Here is a 19,910-nt window from a genome sequence, read left to right as displayed (position 1 = left end):
AGGCAGGATTTTCAATCACTTAGTTCAGTTTAATTGCTGATTCCAGTAGAGTGTCCGGTCCTACCCTAAGCCTGAGACAATAGAAGAAATTAACTAGTCCTTGTCCTCAGGGAGTTTGCCATTTTGGGCAGATAGTGAACAGTCACACAGATTATTCAGTATCTGAATCCACTGCCCAGGAGCCCAGGTCTGTTTCTCCTGTTCGTGAGGGCATGGTCATTATCTTTCCTCTACTGTTTCTTCCAGACTATCGGCATCCTGAGGGCAGATATTGGGTCTGCTCTGCATCTATTTCCCTAGTGTGAATGAAAAATGAAATGAAAATGAAAAGTCTGAGAGACATAATGTCTAGGCAATTAATAATCAATTTTATTAATTACGCTAGAAAATTAATAAAATAATGGCCATTGACTTTCTCTCGTAAACCAAAGATGCCCCTGAAAACATTCAGTACTTAAAAACCAATGGAAAAGGGTGTGTACCTGAGGATGGAAATCAACTCTGATTGGTTAATAATCAGTGAAGGGGTGGACATATTAATGGAAATGGGCAAAAAGTCTTCAGCTCCTTTTGCTGAGAATATGACCTGATCATGAGACTCAGCCACCTCCAGCAATCTGGACAAAAGAATCCATCTCTACCCCAGACTACTCTGGCTGTTTTCCCTCTTCATAAGATGGGTCATCCTAAATTCTAATGCAGGGGTACAATGACATGGACTTATTTCCTAAGGGAAAGATCTTGCTTAGACTGGACTCTGTGAGTTCTTCTAGGTGGGTAGGTTCTCACACAATATCGAAAAACATGGACCCTGAGGATTTGGACCATCTCATCTATCAGCAGTGTCCTTCAGAGGCTGGCTGAATAACCTACAAGGGTTGGTTTCTGAATGAGGAAATAGGAATGGAAAACCTTAATCTTAATTTAACAATTGGTTATTAATATAAGAGGAAAATAATCATTTTTCTCAGTGTAAAGGTGGTCCACAAAGACTGAGCAGCTAAATTTGAAGAGCACCTGCAAATGGACAGGTTTAAAGGGAACTTATGGGTCACATGGCATTTGGACAGTGCTTGTTGGACATGTCATTGGATACTGAGATGAATGTCGTGCCCACACGTGTGCACTCCGATAACAAAGTCCCCCAGATTCTCCACAGGAACATCATGATAGACTGTTGTCAGTAAAGATTAAGGCCATGACTCATCCCACAAATCTTTCCTGGGAAGCATGGGCGGCCACTGGCTCCCTGCAGGAAAGAGAGCCATGAAGTGGAGAGTAGCTGGTCTAACCTAAGAGGACAGCAGCAGGGGCAGGGGAGTCACTGCAGATTGGGGGGATGAGAGGAGAGGGGGCTGCTGCTCATAGAATGAAATCAGGGCAGGTTTAGTTTACATGGGATGTCAGTAAAAGCAGTATGTCTTCTTAAAATCATCATTTTAGGCAGTTAGGGAGAGAACAGAGATGAAGCATGGGCTGTCAGTTTGTTTCCTACAGCAAGAATGAGAGTTAGGCACCAGTAGGGTCCATGATCGATGTGCATGTCTGGGAGTTTTTCATCCATTTTTTGTGGGCCCCAGACCCAGCCATGGGAAGTGGAACCATTGTGTTCTCCTCACCCATAGCTGGCAGACAGAAAATTCAACTGGAAATTCGGGTGCTGGATTCTAGTCCCCCACTCCCTAAACAAACTGGTTGTGTGGTTTTGTTGTTTTCCCTTTCTGGGTTCTGGTTTCATCATTAAAAGGAGAGGTCAGACTAGGTTGTCTATGAGTCTCCTTCTGGTTCTAAAAGTCTTTTAAGCATGTGAAATGTGTACTCTCTGGGCTAGCCTGGGAAGAATCACACAGACAGTAAGTAGCTAAGCTGGGGTTCGAAAGCCAAATCCTCTGACTCCACTTCCCATAGGGTCCTAGATTTAGAGCTTAGAGGTCATCAGTTCCAATCCCCTCATTTTACAGATGAGAAAACTGAAGTCAAGAAAGAGGAAGTGACTTATCCAGGGTCATACACATTGGAAATAGTTGGGACTGGATTTGAACCTAGGTTTTAACATGCTCCCCTCTATACCATGCTGCCTCAAAGTCAGAAGAGCTGGGCTCTAGCCATAACAAAAGCAAACATTTACATTTAGCAGCTAGATGGCACAGTGGATAAAGCACCAGACTTGCAGTCAGCATGGACCTGAGTTCAAACCCTGCCTCCACACTTTATTAGCTGGGTGACTCTGGGTAAGTCACTTAACCCTGTTTGCCTCATTTTTCTCATCTGTAAATTGAACTGGAGAAGGAAATGACAAACCACTCCAGTATCTTTGCCAAGAAAACCCCACATGGGGTCAGGAAGTGCTGGAAACGACTAAACAACAACCACAACCACTTACATAGTGCCTACTAATGCCATGCACTGTACTAAGCACTTTATAAATATTATCTAATTGGAGCTTCACAGCAATCCTAGGAGACAGGGGCTGTTTTACAGTTGAGGAAACTGAGACTTGCCCAGGGTCACACAAGTAGAGTCTGAAGCTGTATTTGAACCCAGGACTTCCTGACTCCACCCTATCCTTTGGGCTACAGGCTGCCGAGCTCTCCTATTTCCTCACTACGTGGCCTCGATCAATCCATTTGTCTTCTTTGGGCTTTAGTTTCCTTATTTGTCAAAGGTAGTGGTTGTAATCTCTACAATAGTGTTAGCTCTAAAGGTTAGTGGTCATATGAGGGAGAGGTGTTTCCTATGAATGTGTTCTGGGAGCCTAGGGGGGCTCCTCATCCCAGAGATCTCTGCCCCACCCACATTTTCAGACTGTGGCTCAGAGGAGGGGGGCCCTGGGACAATGGCCCTGGCCAATGGTGCCTGCCTGTTGGAGGTGCCCCTCTGAAAGAATTGAGAATAACTCAAGGAACGCCCCCCCCCCCATACAGCTGAGGCCTTATCATCAGAGAGCAGAGCATTTCTGTGAAAGGGGCCTGGGCCCCCCAAATGCTAATGATCTGCACTGAACCTGCAACCTCCTCCAATTAAAGCATAAAAGCCTTTGTGTCCCTGGTAGAGGCAGAGCCCCCAAGACCTCTCCTGGAATTTCACTGCCTCTTCTCTGATACAGGTCTTATTTATTCCTGTTATTCTGGCATTCCAAGGTGGGTCAGGATACCAGTGAGAGGGGTGAGGGTAGATGGAGTGGAGGTTGGGGAATTGAGGGAGAGAGGGGCAGAATACCATGCTACAGAGGACCCAGAGACTTCAGTGTAAAAAGAGCTGGGTTCAAGTCTTAAATGCCCTAACTTGTGACTTCAATGAGCTCCCTCTCCTCTCCAAGCCTCAGTTTCCTCATCTGTCAAATATCAGAGCTGAACTAGATGGCCTCCAAGAATTCTTCCAGTTCCAAAGGTCTCTGATCATATGAGGAAAGAGCAGAAGGCTCCCTTTCTCAGAAATCCCTGCAGCATTAGCCCACCGCACCCACAGTGCCAGGCATTCCTCTGAGAAAGCTTCCCTCTTTCAGGTTAAGCATCACCTCCCTCCATTCTCCCTTAAAAGAGGGGGAGAGGTATCACATTCACAACCCGTAACTTCCGCACACCAAGCTACTCTGTCTCAATACTGAGCTATCCTGGCTGGGGATGGACGGACAGGGGAGGAAGGCGAAGTTTGATTTACTAGACAGCCTCCTCCCCGCCCCCACACTCACCCATCCTGAAGCTACTGTCAGAGCCATCTTCCTAACGCCTGAATCTGATCCGCTCCCTTCCCCCGCTCACAAGCCTCCAGTGGCTCAGAACCCCAGGCTGTCTCCAGGGCTTAGCAGCCCCAGGGTCCAAACACACGTGCTCCTTCCGCAGGCACCGACTCGAGCCTTAGCTATTTCTCGGCTCAGCTCCCATTTCTGAAGCCTTTAAAATCTCCAAAGTGCTTTCCTTCCTATAATCTCCATAATCTTTAAATACCTGAATCCCCAGCTCAATGCAGCTGAGTCATCCAAATCCCCGCGTTCTGCCTGCAGGCTGATCCTTGGTCTTTGCCCCCGGTTCTTCTTCCCAGGCTCAGCCTGGAGATGCTGATCCCAATAAACATCCCCTTTTCCTTCCCCCTTCCCCCCCCCTCCCCGCCACTACAGGCTTCTAGGAGATGTCCCATCTCTATGTACTAGTCACAGAGGAAAAATACAGTTACGGAAATGTACAGGTCATCAAAAGTGCGAGTAGAGATGCACTCAGGCTAGCCTTCTGGGCGAACAGAGAGGCAGCGTACCTCAGGGTACAGAATGCGGCTCTGGCTTGGACATTTGCTACTTATGCGATCTGCAGCAAATCGTTTCACTGATGAATCTCAGTTCCCTCATCAGTAAAGTGCGGTGGGTTTTCTGTTTGTTTGCTTGCTGGCTTTGAATCTGGACCGGTGATTTCACGAACACAGGGAATTCCTGTTAGGTAACTCCCTCTAACAATACAGATTGCAACCCATTTTGCAACTGTGAGTCTTAGAGAATTGACGGGGAATTGAGACATTTAGTTAGTGACGTGCCCAGGGTCATACAGGTAGTATATGTCAGAAGTGGGATTTGTACTCGGATCTTTCTGCCTCTGAGACTAGCTCTGTAAACACTACAGCATGCTACTGATCTAAAATGGAAATACTAATGAGGATAGCTAGGTTGCACACTAGTAGAAGAAGTGTTGGAATTGGAGTTAGTTCAAATCTGACCTCAGACACTTCAGCCTCAGTATCCTCATGTGTAAAATGGAGATGACAATAGTGTCTACCTTACAGGGTTGTTATAAGGATCAAATGAGACATGAAGAGCACTTCACTTATTATTTAACATTTGTACTACCTACCCCACAGGTTTGATCAGAGTTTGTAAATCTCAGAGTAATATAGCTTGACACGTTTGTAAGCTGTATGCACATTTAGTGGATATCCTATCAGACACTGAGACTCTTCAGTAGTGCAGTGTACAGTGGATGGTGGGCTTCTTTCCTTAAGCCTAGAGAAAGGGAGGGCATTACTTTTTAACAAGCAACAGAGTGTGCTATATTATTTGTCTACCCGGGTGGTGCTATAACCAAGCCCCCAATCCTAGGGGCTCATCAAGGTCCCTCTGACACATATGCAGAAGATCCTCTCTTAGTGCCCATTCCCAAGACTCCCATTTTGCCACGTGCAGTTTCCTTTCTATTCTGATCATCCCTGCCTTTGTTCTAATTGTGTGGCTGTGAGTCCTATCCCCTAAGCTAGGCTGTAAACTCCCAGAGGGTAGAGTGTAAACTTGTCCTGCCTCTCTCTCCAGTCAGACTGATTGCGCTGTTCTTTCTGTTTCTTATTTCTGCCCCCCCCCCCCCGCCTTTTGGGGAGGGTATAGTAGATTTCTTTTTTTCCTCTTTACCAATTTGAAAAAAATTATTGATATTTTTGTTTTAAATAAGACATCCCACCCTAAAAATAAAACCAACTAAATAAAACTGTCCAGGAATAGTTGTGCCTGATAGTACACGCCGACTTCTACTTTTGTTACTTGCATCTAGTTTGTGGAAAGAAGTGAAGTTCATTTGCTTCAGCAGTAATCACTTGGTACCAAATTTATCCATTAGACTTGAGTTTTGTTATAGGCCTGGTGTGTTCCTCCTTAAGGCTCAATTCATGCCACTATCCCTTCTTATACAAGGCCTTTCCTGATTCCCCTAGTAATTAATGCTCCCTTTCTCATACACCAGTTTCTTTCTATATGGTTTACATTATGTGCTTATCTGTGTGTATGTTGCTTTCTCTGGTAGAATGTAATGAGTAGCTCAAAAGAAACATGAGATGCACAAATTTTGAGACATCTCCCTTTCAAGTGTTCATATGGAATATTTGTGCTGACCTGTGGTAGAGCCTTCTGAGTTCCTGTTGGTCTGATCAGCCCCAGGGGGATACACCATACATTGAACCCAACATAGCGATGCCATTTTGGTCCTCTTTGACTATGAAGGACAACTGTACAGTAAATGGTTGTTGAATGAATGAATGAATGAATGAATGAATGAATGAATGAATGGCTATTTAGCATCATAGGAATTGTGCACATTGTTCTTGTGACCCTGCTTTCTTCACTGGATCTTGCTCTTTCTGCATGGGCTATGACCTCTCCAAGGTAGCAGGCATGGTGCCTGGGCCCCTTTGTTTTAGAGGACTCTGTACCATATTGGTTGTAGTGATTCCAGGAGTCGATTAGTTGATTGGATTCTACAGAACTACAGGCTCTTTGATGACTGAAGGTTGGTTTTGGTTTTTTTTTTTTGAGGCAAAAAGGGGTTTTGAAGGGGGTTCTGTTCTGCCCATCCCTTTGCCCATGGGCTTCATAAGGTTAGTATTTGAGAAATGATAATCACCTCTCCCCTTAAAGTTCAATTTTCCATAGCCCTTCTGCATTCATTCTAGAAGAACTAAGTTCTTACATCAATGAGTGAAGTCAATGAGGAAGTCAGACATCTTTACTCTGATTTGATAGTTTGAGATGTCAAAGATTGAACAGCAAATCTAGGTCAGAATTGTGACTGCCTTTTCTCAAACAGCCCCAGCAGCCCTAGTGAGCCCTCTTTCCTCTAACCTCTGTTCAGAAGTCTAGGATATGGTCCTTCTTTTCTCATTGTCCCTTAACCACTGACTAGGAGATAATAGAAGGGCTCAACACAGGTCATCTTGTTACTACCACCACTGCCCCTTTTCATCTCTCCTCCTTGATCACACCTACTCATAAAAAGTTATCCTTGCTTGATGCTGCCACACCAGAAGTCTTCATTCAGCTCCTTTCCTTCTGGTGTGAGCAAGACTGTTCTCTGTATAATGCCATAATTGGGAATCTTGAGGCTGAGGCAACCACCATAAATTTTACTCAGGTCAAGCAGTTTGAAATATGTCCTTGGTTTCCATTAAAGGAAGACAGAGACCCTTGGAAACAAATCTGAGGCCCTTCCTGGACTGGCTTCCTTGGGGTGGGGCAACAGAGCAGTGGGAGCAAGCTCACCCCAGCTCCTCTAGCTTCTGGATCCCTATTTTAACCAATTATTCTTGCTGATTTGTTGCCAAGCATGACTGTTTCTATGCTGCCGATATGGTGCCCTCTAAATCTAATGCCCTGGGACAAAACCCTGTCATTTGATCCTAAGTATGACTCAATTTTTATGGATTCCTTCCAGTCTATTTCTCCTAGGCTGATTCTTCCTCTTCTATTTAATTTACCTCCTGATCCCCAAACTTTGATTGCAAAATCTAATGCCAGGAGCTTTCCTAAACTCTGGGACATCCCCACCACCACCACCACCACCACCACCATGTCTCCAGTGGACCTGGACACCAATGGATTCAGGGGGTGACCGCTGTGTCCCACAAAAAGAACTGGATTAGACCTAAGGATGAGTCTGGGCATCTGGATTCTAGTCCTGTAAATATTCAGTACTTCAGGGAATTGGGTAACAACAGAGTACATTTACTGACTAACTCAGAGTCTGAATTATCCCCAGGTTCCCCAAGTTGAAATACTTAGATGACTGGGGGGGAGAGATACTGGAAGATACTGGAGGGGATGGTTTCAAACTGTCCTAATCCTAATTAGGTTAACATGCCCAGCAGGAAGTGAAAAGAGCCACAGACCCAGGAGACCCATGTTCTTTTTTAAGTTCTGTCTCTGACCCATGATGTGACTGTGGGAGAACCAGCTCCCTTCTCAGAGTCTCAGTTTCCTTACCTGTGCAATGAAGAAGCTGACAGAGACAGTTTCTCAGGTCCTCCTGTGTCTGAGCATCCACTGTTCTGTGATTGGGAGGAGGGGGTGGGTCAGTGTAAGAGGCTTTCTTTAGACAAGGTACAAACACGTCCAGCTAATGCTTGGGCTCTTGCTTGTTGCATCTCCGAGCTGCTGTCGGGGTGGAAGCTGACATTTAAGCTTATTCATTAATTACACATTCCTTGTGTTGGGAGGTGGTGCCTGCTTGCTGCTGCTCAGGACGCTTTTCATTTTTATTATCATTTTTGTGTTTGCTGCAGGCAGTGCATAATTAAGATGTGGATGTGAAAATTATTTACTTATCCTGGTGATGAAAAGGTTTCCTGGGCAAATTCTTCTCTGGTGTTGGGGGGTGGGGCCCCGAGACCTGTGCAGTCCCATAGGTTCAAGCCCCAAGCTTACAGGAACCCCAGGCTGGGTTGATGCAGGACGCATCACCCCGATCATTCTTGTCAGGGGCAGTCTAGCCCAGTGAAATGAAAAGAGCACTGTCCTAGGAGTCAGGGCACCTGGGTTCTAGATCTGGCTCTGCTGCTTTCTCTCTGAACCCCAGTTTCCTCATTTGTAAAATGAAGACTTAGAACTAGATCATCTCTAGGGTCCTTTCCTGCTCTAATATCCAAAGATCCCAAGATCCTGATCCTCTCTGAATCTCTATTTCCTCATCTATAAGGTGAGGGCACTGGAGGGATTATTCCTAAAGTCTCTTCCTGCTCTAATATCCAACAATCTCAAGGTCTTTATCCTCTCTGGACCTCAGTTTCCTCATCTGTAAAATAAAAATTAGAACACCTACCCTATGTATTTGATTGCAGTGTTGCAAGGATCTAGTATTCCTGTGGGTGGAAAAATGCCATGTAACTATAAAATGTTCACAAATACATGGGGACTGCACATGCCTGCTGCGTAAGAGAGACTATCAGTCACTTCACTAAATGACCAACCAATGTGCTCAGGAGAACCCGCTGGCAGCACATAGTTTTTTCCATCCATCCTCAAGGTGACTCTTCTACATATGTATATACATGAAGAGAGAGAGAGAGAGAGAGAGAGAGAGAGAGAGAGAGAGAGAGAGAGAGAGAGAGAGAGAGGAGAGGCAGAGAGAGAGAGAGAGAGAGACAGAGACAGAGAGAGCGAGAGAGCATGCAAGAGAGAGAGAGAGAGAGAGAGAGAGCGAGCGAGAGAGAGAGAAGGTATTGAATTGCTTTACACCTCTGCTGAGAAAGGTTCCCACTCCTCAACAGAAGTGAAAAAAATGTCTATCTCTCCATGGGCCAAATACATGATTGTCTGTGTGGTAGGAAACACCAAGAGCCTTGTTCTTATCCACTGGCCTTGATGTCTGAGATTCCATGATGAGCTTCATTCCAGTGGGTTCAGGCTCAGCCTCTCCAAGTTTTGTTTTGTTTTTAATGTATCATCTTGCCCTCTAACTCATTATGCTACTAATTACTCACATCTTAATGTGAAGAAGGCAGCAGAAGTGGGGTAAGGATGGGAGTGCTGTTTGGAAAGAGAGGAAATTTTGGGACAGAAAACACTTCAAAGAAGGAAAACCCTATGGGTTTGGGAGGAAGGACCCTGAGTGAACAGCATGGAAGTGGGAGTCTCTGATTTGCAGAAAATTGTCTTTAATTTGGGTGGTTAGGAGGCACATTTCTGGGATTGTTCAAACAGCAGTGAAGCCCTGGGACCATGAGATGAGGGCTATCCATTCCAGAACCTCTAAAGTCAACAGAAACCACAGTGAGCTAGACATGGGACCAAGTCTCCACCATTCATCCCCTGTTATCCTAGCCCCAGGATCCCACCTTAGTTTGGGTCCTCATTACCTTTCTTCTCTGAACTTTTTCAACAGTTTTCTAGACAGGCTTTCTGCCTCCAATCTGTGCTGCACAAGCTGTCAGACTTCTCTGATGCAAAGTTCTAAATATCACTCCCCTCCTAAAAAACTGAGAGGGCTCCCTATTATATAAGACTGAGCTTCTTACCCTTTTGTGAATCATGGAGCCCTTGGACAATCCAGTGAGGCCTATGGACCCCTTCTCTGAATCATATTTTTCAATGCACATAATAAAAGACAGTATTATAAAAGAAATTAATTATATTGAAATACAATTATTCGAATATGTATATATGTACATATATACATACATATATATGTATGTATTTTTAAAAGTTCATGGATCCCAGGATGAAAGCCATGGTCTAGAAGATATAGCAGACTCAAAGTCTCATCAAAGCTAGCAAGCCTTTCCCCACGTGAACTCATCCTCTTTTGAACCTCACTACCTTTTTTTTGGGTCTTTCCTATCATAGATGATGCCTCATCTCCCTCAGTGACAATAAAGACCTTGAGTTCAATGAAAATAGTCTTCATTTTTGGATCAACCATAGTATGACCTAACTCCAGGGCCTGAACATATGATCAAAAATCTAAAGAACATCCAGTCCAACCTTCTTGTTTTACAAATGAAGAAATGGAGACCCAGGGTTTGCCCAAGGTCACATAGGTAGTAAATGCCAAAGGCAGGATTGGAACCCAAGTCCTCTGACTCCAAAGGGAAAGGCCTTTCCACTCTACCATGTTATTGTTCCAAAACAGAAAGAGCTTAATTATTGCTTATTTAATATATGAATGAATGAATTCCCTCTGAGTCCCCAAGGAAGTTTTATCCCAGTAAGAGGCACCCACATTTACAGTTGGTGTTTAATAAATGTAACCAATCTAGCAGCCCCACCCTCGCCATGAGCCTCTAGGGCTGGTAGGGCTTGGTTTCTTCTGACCATATTGTCTGGTCCTGTCTGAAGCCTGAAAGGTGAGTGAATAGATACTCTATCAGACCAGAATTTTGGCCAAATCCACAGGCTGCACTCAAAGCTGTTCCTATCCCTAGGTGCTGATTGATGTGACGTGTGATCTGAGGAACCCTGGAAAAGTCCCTGGCAAAGATCATATTGAACCAAGGCAGAGTGCAGCAAGCAGAATCAGGAGGTCAGTTGACAAATGGCCACAGCAAAGGAAACGTAGGAAAAACCACAACATTGAAAGACTTCGAAGTCTGATCCATACAGTGACTAGCCATGATCTCAGAAGACATGAGGAAGCATGCCTCCCCTCTATTGGCAAAGAGGTGGTGGGCTGCAGGCGCAGAAGGAGTTGTGTTTTCTTGGCTATACTAATTTGTTACAGGGGAGAATCCCACTGCCGGGGGGCAGGGGGGTGGGGATTACTGGGAAGGGACTATGATGTTTAAAAAAAAGAGCATTAAAAAAAATAAAGAAACCCACCTTCCCTCTTCTCCATTCCCAAACATAACAGTCCTAGAAATGTTCAAATTAAGGCAATTCCTTTGGGCTAAGGTTTTCTCTGGTGAAATGAAAATTTCTCTGGGAGGAGCAACACAGTTATTAGTTAACACCCCCAAAGTGAATTAGTCTGAAGGGCTAAGAGGGAGATAGATCTTAGCGGATAAGGCCCCAGGCTCCACTTAGACCCAAAGCAGTAGGTTTGCCATGGGCTTGGATGTCTACAAATCATTCCTTTGCCATCCCACCCCCCCTCCCCCCGCAACATCCTTGTAATCAACAAGGAGGGAGCCAAAGCCATTTTAGACCAAAACAGTGAGTCAGGGGCTCTGGGTAGACCCAGCCTGGGCTCCTTCCCCAACTGCTGTTTGACAAACATAGGCTGGCTAAGAGCAAACAGAGGGGGCCCAGTTCTGAGGCTGAGGAGCTGAGTCACCCAGAGAGGGAGGGAGGGAGGGAACAGGGAGGAAGGGATAGAGGGAGGGAAGCGGGGAGAGCAGCCATGCTTCTGTCTCTTTGGAAAAAAACAAGAACCAGAGAGAATGAGCTCATTTACAATGACCTTTCCCCTTTCCCTGATAGCCTGAGAGCCCAGCCCTAGATTTAGGCCCCTGAGGATGCAGAGGAAGAGCAGGTCCCCACTCTACCCTTGGTGTACTCTCTCAGGGGCTGGAGGAGAAAAGGAGAATAGATCCCCTAGGGGATCCCAGTCTGGTGAAGTCATTCACATAGAGTATATGGCAGGTGGGATATGAACCAGGTGGGACTTAAAATGAGCTTCTGAAGGTGGATGACATGTGGATAGTTAGAGAGGGAGGAAGAAGATGTTCCAGACTGTAGAGAATCACCTAAGGTAGTAAGGAACCTGGTGAATTCGGGACACAGGATTTTCTGCAGCAGACGGTTACAGAGAACCCTAGCAAATAAGGCAGGAGCGGGGGGGGGGGGGGGGGGGGGGGGGGGGGGCGGGGGGGGGCGGGGAGGGCTTTAAATTCTAGAGTTCCTCTGCAATGAAAGAAATTATCTTGTGTAAAATTTGGGAACAAACTAGGGTAGGGGTGAGATATTCTGTGTTCTGGGTGTTGGGAAAACTACGTTATGTTTCCTCAAGATGGGAAAACCTAAAGGTTCTTGGATTGTCCTGCCCTCTTTGAACCAGGGAAAAGGGAGATAACTAGGCAGACAAGTGATTATCTGAGACTTGGGGAGAACACTCAAAGAGCCCAGCAACCAGGAGGCTTCCTAATTGGCTAAGAGTGAAGCTGGCATTATAAACCTAAGAATGAGCTCAGTCTAGAGCATCCAAGTAGGCCAATCCTAATTTGTGGGGGTGTTCTAAGGTGGGAGATACCATTCTCTTTTGGGGAATAGGTAAAAGCAGAGGATAATAAGGGCGTGGTATGGATTGGTCAGGAAAAGTGTTATGTCATCTGAGATTTCAGTTAGGGGAAACTTGATGGGGAAAATTAGCCTATTGGAAGCTGATTTGTCTGGAGTGACTGAGGAGAATCTTTTATATGAAAGAAGGAAAGAAAAAAAGGAGGGCAGGAAAAAGCAATGGAGAAATAAAAGAAGGAAAGAAAGAAGAAAGGAAGGGAGGGAGGGAAAGAGGAAAGAAGGGAGGGAGGAAGGAAGGAAGCAAGGAAAGGAGGAAGGAAATATGTGGAACTCTTTCGGAACGAGGTTGGCTGCATTGCCTCCTCAAGATTCTAGAGGGTACCCCTGAGGGGTAGAGGTGTTTGTCTCTAATGCAACCAGATCAAATCACCATTCTAGTGTGGTCTGTGTTAGCCCCAATAATTAGCATACCAATTCCATTTAACCAATTTACACAAATTAGTTTTCACAAAGCGATATTTACTTTTAAAAAAATAAACAAACACAAATATCCCCTCTACCTTAACACCAGGGGAAGGACACACTCTTTTTATGCCATGTCAGTGCCTGGAGAGAGAGGGCTCTGACTTAACCCAATTTCAATATAACATTTACCCTATCAAGTTTATTTCCAAATATGGCATCTCTGATGGATGGATAAGTCTGCATCTCTGCTATGCTGGGTTAGGTCAAGTGAGTTCACTAGGGACTTCTCTCCTTACTGTCTGGCTTCTGGTAAGTCCTGGCATGGACTCTAACACCCAGAGTGGTTTGCTCTCCTGACCTTCTGAAGCTCACAAGGTTATAGCCATCACCAATTTCTTTCATGAAAAATGTGAAAGAAAAAAATGCAGAGGCAAAGAACAGAGGCTTGCATTTCTGAGCCACATTATAGCCTAGGATGGAAAGGACCCTGAACCTCTTCTATTATAGTATTGTCTCTGTACTCAGAATGTAGGCAAGGAGTTAAAAAGCAGAACCAAGTACAAGGTTCAGAGTGACTAGTGCTTTTTGAATGCACCTCTGCTCTGATTCTATAGTCAATCAGAAAGCTTCCTCTTCACCATGTGGTTAACTAAACAGAACCAGTTACAGAATGTCCACACATGCTCCAAAGCCCACACAGGGATTACATCAGCTAAGACCCCTGTACATACTAAAAAGGAATGGGCTTATTCTGGAGAAAGAGAAACAGACAGACAGAGAGACAGACAGAGACAGAGGCAGAGAGGGATAGAGAGAGAAAGAGACAGAGAGACAGAGACAGAGAAAAAAAGGAGAAGAAAAAGGAGGAGAAGAAAAAAAGAAGAGGAAGAAAGGAAGGAAGAAAGGGATAACCCAAGTCCCAAGGCCTCTCTCCTCATTGATGGGCACCAATGTCTCACATCTCTATAGAGGGCACAGTAACAGTGAAAGAGAAGAGTGGTTTGATCTCTTTGAGTCTCTTCAGTCTCTCTGGGCTCTGCAATGGCTTCCAGCTTCAAGGAAGAAGATGGGTGATGCCAACCCTACTTCAGGTTGCTGAAGGGAGAGTAAGTCTCCGGAAAGAAACCAACATGAGAGGAGCTGGCAGTCTCCATCATGTCCCTATTCCAGGCTTGCTACATGAGAGACTTGGGGGAATTTTCCCTTGGGTGAAATTTGGGACTCTTTCGGTTATGCTGAGCTACTTTATTCCCAAAGAGAATGTTCCTTCATACTGTATTATCTGGTATATATTCTCCTATATATACCTTCTCTGACTTATTTTATCATACACTTGGACAAATGGATTTATTTGCTACAAAAGCAAAGGACCTCAAAGAACTTACATTCAAAAAGGGTGAGAAAATGCATATATAGAGGATTGATGGTCAGGGAAGAGTATTTTTGTTTGGCAGGCTACAGATATAAGGGGAGTGTCCCAGTAAGCTCTCAGAAAAAGCTGGAGGTCTGCCAGGCAAATGCGTAGAGACATTGAAAGGTACAATTGAAAGTTTTCACACACACACACACACACACAAAACAAAAACCATTCTCCACTCTAGGAAGGATAGGAGGCTTAAATACCTTAATTCTATAAGAAGAGGCCAGCAGCAAGGCAATGAACCTCCACTGCATAGACTACATTCACACTTTTGTCCCTAGTTACTCATCTACATAAAATTCTCAAAGCAATATGAGAGATAAAGATGACTGAACTAAAACTAATCTCCCTAATGCAAGGATGTGCTGATGGTAAATATTTTACCACTAGCTCTCCAGGAAAAAATATACACAGGACACACTTTTAAGTTTAACCTTCATCATTAGCATTTTCTCCATCACTTTCTTAAATTTAGACAATCAAAAAAACTGTAAATCAAGTTCTGATTTGTAACTTGCCAATTTCTGAATTGTAAATGCTCACTCTGCAAATTTAACAATTAGCTTTTTTTTTGAGCTGTCTGCAGCACACCCCTGCAGCCAAGGCAACCTGGAGTGGATTACATGACAAAGGGAAAGGGATTTTGAGCTTGGAAGAATTTGTTGATTCGAAGGGCAAGGCTTCTCTCATCTTCCTGCCTGGAGGTGCCAAATAACCCTAGAGTTAAGAATCTGAGGAAGTCAAAAGGAAAAAAATCTTCTGTTGATACTAAGCTAAGTCTTGCTGAAAAAACTCAATAACACTATAACTGAAGAGAGAGAGAGAGGTGTACCTGCTCAGACTGGTAGCAATTGCCCAGCAGGAGAGGGAACTGACTGGCCCCACGTGACAGAGGGGTCAGTACAGACATAGAGGAATCTGCTTGACCCAGCCCAGTAGCACACGGAGACACTGCACCTTAGGAGAAGCAAGCCCAGCTGAGCTATTTGTCCGCCAAAGACTCTGTCCCTGAGAAAAGCCAGCCCAGCTGAATAGGGGGTAACTTGAAGTGAACTTTGTAAAGACTCTTCAAAAAGGACATTGAAGCTTGGACTCATGATTATCATGTACTTTAAGTTTACCCACTCCTTTCCTATTCCTCAGCTGAGTGAATTTGAGGGAAAGTGCACCCCTGGTGATGGGGGAAATACGTTGTAACTACTGATCTTGCTATGTTATTAGTTATTAGATAACTGAGCCTGCTGGTTGATTATTAAGGGGAAGCCCACTGGTAGGGGCTTGTTAAGGTAATCTATAGCAAGATGGGGCATTTGGGATACTCAGGGAGGACTAATACTTCTAGTGATAGGAATGTTGAGTCTTTTCAGGGCTGTTTAGCTGTTTACCCACCTTTGGAATCTACCTGTCACACAACTCTTGCCTGTGGGTCCAAGAAGCTGTAGCATGTGCAGAGGCTGCACCACTGTAAAACTACTTTGGCTAAACCATTGGTTAGTTAGGGGGATGCTTACCTCAAGCATGTGAAGATTTCTCCTGGAGGAATGAGTGGATGAGAACAGTTTGTTTCAATAGCTGTGGAGGAGTGTCCAGCAGGCATCGTGGAGCACTTGGAGCTTGGTAAGACATCAAAGATGCCAAGGTCATCTATTGCATCCTGGGTCGTCACCATTCATCCTGGCTTTTGTCTTGCCACTGGACTTTGACGGATCTGGAGGAGAGAGTTTGTCCATCTCCGCCTCCCTTAAATCCAATTCACAACACAGTCAAGACATCACTCACTTGTGACATCATTGATTTCCAGAAATGAAAGAGGACCAGCAATATGATCCTACAGGGTCACCTCTAGTATCCTGGGAGTAGTGACAACCATCCCTTTGGGGACCCAACCTGCTAGTGGTGGGGCGATCTGGGTGTGTGAACCCCATAGGGACAATAAACAGGGAAGATAAGTGGAGACACGGGAGAGTAGACTGTCACACCCATTCTAGTAAGCAGTGACAGTATTAATTTGTTTATCATTCTGGAACTGGAAATAAGGGTGGGGGGAGGAGAGCCATGCAGAAAGTGTTTAGCAAAATAGCTCTGCACTGTTCCAAAGGCTCCTCCTGGATGTATAAGAGCTGGGCACATTTTGAAGGAAGGACTGTTCCCTATCTCTCTGGCTCATCTCTTCCTATCCAAGTGAACCCAAGAGCACTGAGGCATGAGACACCGCTCAAAGAATAGTCATCAATATCCCTTAGAAGGATTCAGACTCACAAAGCATTGGATGTTGGATGGATTGTATTTGTCCAGTAAAGAACATAAAAAGGATTCATGCATGAGTCCCTAGTCAGGAGAACCCCCTTTTCCTAATAGTATTGCTTTGAATGGGCTCCCCAGAGAAGGGGGAGTTAAAGTTCACTCCTCTGCTGGCTTCTACTCTCTCTGGTGCATTGCTTCTCATTTTATGTGGCTACGATTCCTTCCAAATAATCTAGCCCAAATAGAGCTGTATTGTCGAATGGGTACAGAAGGCCTGGAGCCCATGAAAAAAATTTTCTGTTTGTTTTTTTGGTGATATCAGACTCTTCATGACCCCATTTGGGGCTTTCTTGCAAAGATACTGAAGTGGTTTGTCCTTTCTTTTTCCAGTTCATTTTACAGATGAGGAAACTGAGGCAAATAGGGTTAAGTGACTTGCCCAAGGTCACATAGCTAGGTATTATCTGAGGCCACATTTGAACTCAGGTCTTCTTGTCACCTGGGTCTATCCACGGCACCACCTAGCTGCCCCCTAAGCTGAGTCTTAGAGGAAGCCTGGAGGGGGAGAAGAGGAGGCATGGGGGACAGCTATGAAATCTCTCCAAATTCCCCAGTTGAATGTGTTCTTTCAATCCTCAAATTTCTCTAGAGCATTTGCCTGGTTTCTGCTTTGATCCATCTCATTCTGCCCTGCAACATACTTACCTGTACATTTGTCTCCTCCCTCTAGTAGAATGTAAGGACATCCTTTTTCATCTTTATGTCAACAGTCTGGTCTACTGGGACAGGAATGGTAGTGTTCATGTGAAATGTTTAATCACAAGAAGTCTTATGTTGAAGCATCCCTCCCACCCATAGGCACCTACACTGGGGCTTGGCTGGCTGAGGTGGCTAATTTGGAGGACCCCTGGCGACTGGTAGAACTGGATGCCCAGGATTCAAGGGGAACAGTGGGAAATGATGGCAACTTAGAAACTAAAAGGAACTAGAATTCAAGTTGGAATGGAGACTAGGATTCCAGCAGCTGGGATCACATAGTAAGACCCCTATCACTCCTTGGAAGGGAGCAGGGCTTGGCATCTTGAAAGTTATACTGAGACAGCCTGGGCTTCATAATGTAATATTTCTGGGCTCTGTGAGTGTTTTATTTCACTTGCCTTTCTTCTGTCTCACCTAAAGTCCTCTTGAAAACCAAGAATTTGGAACTCAGATTTTAAAACTCACTTTACAGATACCTTTTGATGCAACAATCCCACTAGTAGGCATGTACCCCAAAGAGGTCAAAGATAGGACAGTTCCTATATACACAGCAATATTTATAGCAGGACTTTTTTGAAGGAAATAGGTGCTGATCGATTAAGGAATGGGTGAACAAATTGTATATGGGATGAAATATTACTGAGTTATACAAAATAATGACTATGAGGAATTCGGATAAATAGAATATGCATATGAGCTGATCAGAGTCAAATAAACAAACCCCTAAGAATAATTTCCACAATGATGACAAAGAAGTAAAAAAAAAATCAAACTAAAGATGTCAGAATTTTGATCAATACAGTGGCTAATGTCACATGACTTTGGAGGCATTTACTAATGTCAGAGAAATGGTGGACAAGAGGTGCAGAAAGAGGTATGACCATGGTCAATGTGGTGATTTGTTTTTCTTGGCTAATTTTTTTTTACAAGGAAATGGGTTTTTTTTTGGGGGGGGGAGGTCATTGGAAGGGACAATGATGTAAAGAAAAAAAGAAAAAGAAAACTTTTCTAAAAACTCTACGAAACAACCCCTCTCCCCTCTCCGTTTGGTGAGCCCAATAGAGAAGAGAAGAGAAAAGGAATGCATATTAGTTCTGAGGCCAGGTGGGTGGGGGCAGAAAGGGATCCTGTAGAGATGAAGGGGTTCCATACTCAGCAGCATCTAACTCTACAAAGAGGGCCCCAGAGGAAGTTTTAAGAGCTGACCCTCAGTCAGCCTGAGTACTTTTTTCACACACAGGGTGTTCCTGTGAATCGCATCCCTTTGAGAGGTCTGGAAGAGCAGGGTTCTGGTTTGCTTCTGTTCCTCTGTCTCCCTTAGTCTGTAAATACCTTAGAGAAAGAGCTGGGACTGTTGTTTCTTTCCCCCCATCGCTCCCCTCCTCCAGGATCCACCCCAACACCATCCATCTGGGGGCCTGACGCATCAGGGCCTTGGGAATACTGGTTGCATTGATTGATTGATTGTCTCCACTCAGCCTACAGAGGCTGTCACTGTTCTAATATTTAAATCCCATAATAGTTTGCAGAAAATCTTGACAGAGAAGAAAATGAGAGTTGGAAGAGCCCATGTTACAGTCACAAGCAGTGACATGCTCATTCATTCATCCAATAAATATTTACTGAGCACCTACTCCTCCCGGGCACATTGTGGAGAACAGCAGGGGCATTGGGGAAGCATAAAAAGCATCTCTGTTGTTAAGCAGAATAAATCCTCCTGAAACTCCTGCCTGGGTCTCCCCAAATCTGAAGGGCTTCAAGCAGAGGCTGGGGGAAACTGCTGGGCAGATTCTTGCTCAGGTAGGATTGGATTAGACACCCTTTACCCTAGAGGCAGTATGGTCCAATGCAAAGGATGCTGGTTTGGGAATCAGAAGACCTGTGGCCAAATCTGGTCTCTGTCACTTCCTAACGGCGTGACCTTGGGTACATCACTTAACTTCTCTTGACTTCAAAGTCTGTGATCTTATGATCTCCTAGGGGTCAGTTAGCTGTGATCCTGTGATCTCCCAGGGGTCAGTTAGCTGTGATCCTGTGATCTCCCAGGGGTCAGTTAGCTGTGATCCTATGATTCTTGTCTATTAATCACCCCCGTTGTGAAGCAGGTTCCATCTCCCTTACATGCTGTTGGCCTCCCATGGCACTTCTCAGAGATGACCCATGCTCTGGCAGAATGTGCACACCCCCAAACACTGGTCAGCCTGGCCACACTCCAGCACTCCCTCAATCAGAGCCAGAATGACTCTCTCTTTCTAGTCTCTTTTTCCTCTGCTATCCCATGTAGGCTCCTGTTTGTCCTTTCTGTCCAGAGGGCTCAGACTTACCAGCAGCACTCATCTCTGGTCCCCTTTGGTCCTCTGCTACATCTGTCAGATGAGAATGGTGTGATAAAATCATTTATGTGAAGCTGTTAATGAAAGCAAGGGACCCCCCAGCTCTTGGATCAGACAATGCCTTAACCCTGAGGAGGAAAGTTCTAATTGCGTACTTTTCAGTAACCCCATGGGAGCACTTTAGGGAAGGTTTCCTGTCTTCCTCATATCACAACTGTGATATGCCTCTTGCCTCTGAGTAATCCCTTACCTTTCGACCCTTAATACCCAAAGAAGA

Source organism: Notamacropus eugenii, chromosome 6 (assembly GCF_028372415.1).
Source record: "Notamacropus eugenii isolate mMacEug1 chromosome 6, mMacEug1.pri_v2, whole genome shotgun sequence".
Classification (NCBI taxonomy): domain Eukaryota; kingdom Metazoa; phylum Chordata; class Mammalia; order Diprotodontia; family Macropodidae; genus Notamacropus; species Notamacropus eugenii.
Note: the sequence above shows the minus strand (reverse complement) of the source record.